This window comes from Delphinapterus leucas, chromosome X (assembly GCF_059928025.1).
Source record: "Delphinapterus leucas isolate spDelLeu-1000000601 "Yukka" chromosome X, BTC_Dleu_Yukka2, whole genome shotgun sequence".
Lineage (NCBI taxonomy): Eukaryota > Metazoa > Chordata > Mammalia > Artiodactyla > Monodontidae > Delphinapterus > Delphinapterus leucas.
In genome coordinates, this window is record NC_143150.1 from 32,911,400 (window position 1) to 32,914,086 (window position 2,687).

Here is a 2,687-nt window from a genome sequence, read left to right on the forward strand (position 1 = left end):
GGGGGGGTCCGGTCCCGGGGCGGGGGGAGGGGCGGGGTGCGGTGTGGGGGAGGGCTTCCGACTGGGAGCAAGTCTCCAGGCTGGACCCCTCCCTCCCCCCACACGTACCCCTCCTGGAAGGGCGCTGAAACCCGCCCCGCGCCCCTCTCCTTTCGCGCCTGTGAGTCGCGCGACACGTTGTGAGGCCACCTTACGTGGGCAGAGCCTTTCCTTGGGGCCGGGGCCAACGGCTGCACCTGCAGAACGTGGAGCCGCTTGTGAAAACTCCCAGGAGTCTTCCCCAAACAAGAGGACCCACGGGGAGGGAGGCCGAGGAATAGGGCGTCCCCCGGCCGCAGAGTTCCTGTTCCCGAGGTGAGCTCGGGTGCGGAAAACGGACCTGGATCCCCTCGCTGCGGACGGTGCCGTCCCTCTCTGCGTACCGATCGATCGTGGCCCACTTCCGTCCCACCGCCAGCGGGTCCTGGATACCCTGTGTCCTACGGCACAGGAAGGGCCTCACGGGATGCGGCGGGGCCTGGGATCGGGGCTCTCTATGGCGGGAGCAAGAAGTAAACAGACCGAAACCCAGATCCAACTGTGAGAGGGTGGAACGTGCAGCGCCCCTGCATTACTCTTCCTCGTCTGCGTCTGGGAGCGAGCACTAACGAGGACACGTCCTCCGGGCTGTCTGCAGGGTGCTGCCCCCGACAGGGGACCGGGCGGCCACCTCCTCCCCTTTGCCCGTGGTCCACGGTGGCTGGGCCCGGGGCCTCCGCCGGGGCACCGGCAGCGGGTCCTGGGTCCCCGGTGGCCCTGAGACCCCCGGGACCCCACTGGCCGACCTCGCTCCTGCAGGGAGGGCCACGATCCAGGGGCCAGATGCCCTGGGGTGGGAGCTTCAGCTCCTTGTTCCTGAACATGGCGGCTGCCGAGGCCACGGCCCCGAGGGTGGGGAGCGCGGCGGGCCTGGCAGCCAGGGGCTCCTCGGTGGGCGAGCCCGGCCCCGAACCCCACCGCGTGTGGCTTCCACCCCTACTGCGGAGGCGTGCCGGGCGGCCAGGTTCGGCCCGGGAATCCTCCCAGTGCTCCGAAGCCAGCCCTCCTCCCGTCACAGGCCTTCCCCACGGTATGCACAGGCAGGGGCTGGAGGCCGTGCTCAAAAAGCTTCCGCTTGATGGCACTGTTGCTCCAGAAATGCCCAGCACCTTCGCGAGCGTGGCCTCTCCCTCCGCCCTTTGCGGATCAAAAAAGGCCCAGGGAAAAAGGCCCAGGGAGGCCCAAGAGCCACCCAAGCCTTCCGAGTGGGGTGGGACCTACTGGGGGGTTGGGGGAGGCGGTGTCTCTTCCTTTTGGGGCTTCTCCTTGGCAGTAGGAGCGCACAGGTAAAGACATCCCAAGGAATCCGTGCGTCCGTGGGTCCATCTCCACACCCCTCTGGGAGTGGTCTTGAGTCCACGTTGCCTGGCCCACAGGTCCTGGCGACCGGGACCCTGTCACGTCTGCACACCTGGGGACGGGCATCCACCTGGGTCGTGTCGGGCAGAACCCTAGCTCTCTCAGGGCATTGCTTCAGAGCCAGAGGTGGCACAAGGACCTGGGTTTCTCCTCTTCCTGCGTGGTTGCCTCTCTGCTGTTCTCATCCCGCTACGTGAACTGGCTTAAGGGCTCAGGAGCAGGCCCGAGAGGGTCTAGGCCACTGTGGCAGCGGGAGGAACTGACGGGGACCCAGGGAGCTGGGGCACATTGCCCCTGCTCACCCCCAGGGGCGTCAGGCGGTCGCTCTGCCACGGAGTGCCCGGGGTAGGGGGTGCAGGGAGGTGGTTTGGAGTTGCTGGGACGGGTGTACATCCCAGTGGCTCCCCTCCATCCGCACAGACAGATGACCCTGGGGAGGGCCATCAGTTCAGTAGACCCTTCTGGGGAGCTCTCCATGGGAGTGTGTCTGCACTCTCGCCTCAAACCCCCCGGACTCGTTCGTCGGTTCGTTCACTCGTTCCCTGCTCCACTCGTTCATTCGTAAGCACGCAGGTACACGAACGTGTGCGTGGGCGCGCGTGCGTATCACGTGTGCGTCGTGTGTAAGCTCGTGTACGTACGCCTACAGAGCGTGTACAGAAGGTCCCTTCTCTTGTACTTTCTCCCTGTAACCGCCTCGGGGGTGCCGCTGTGGATAGAACTTTCTCCCAGTCAAAGGCAAAGCCCTCACCGTTGCTCGATGGCCGCTCCCGAGTTGTCCCCGTCTGCGGAGGGAAGCAGGCGTCATTTCTGCGTGCGTATGTGTGCTCCCGGGGTTGAATGCAGGTGAGGACGACGGGCCGCAGAGGGCTGTGTGCGTGTCGCCTGCTCCCTGACCCCAGCGGGCTCACGTAGCGATAGGTCGTCTTCTGCCTTTTCGGCTGCTCTCACGGCGCTCTAGGCGTGCCGTGGCGTTGGCACGTCTGTGCGGAGTCGACGTCGTGTCCTGCTAGGTCCCCTCCGTTTCTTTTCGGACAGCTGCCCAGGGCAGGGTGCCCTTGTCTGTGCCCGGAGGCAGGAGCATAGGGTGTCTCACGTGCCCCTCCTCTTTGGACGCTAGGCTTCCGCCTTGTTCCTTCCTCTCCTCTTCTGTCTCCCACGGAAGTGGCTCTGAGGCGCGGGCCACTGAGTCGTCGTTACCAGGGTGTGGGTGAGCGTGAGCAGGGTACGTTCTCCGGCGTCAGCGTCCA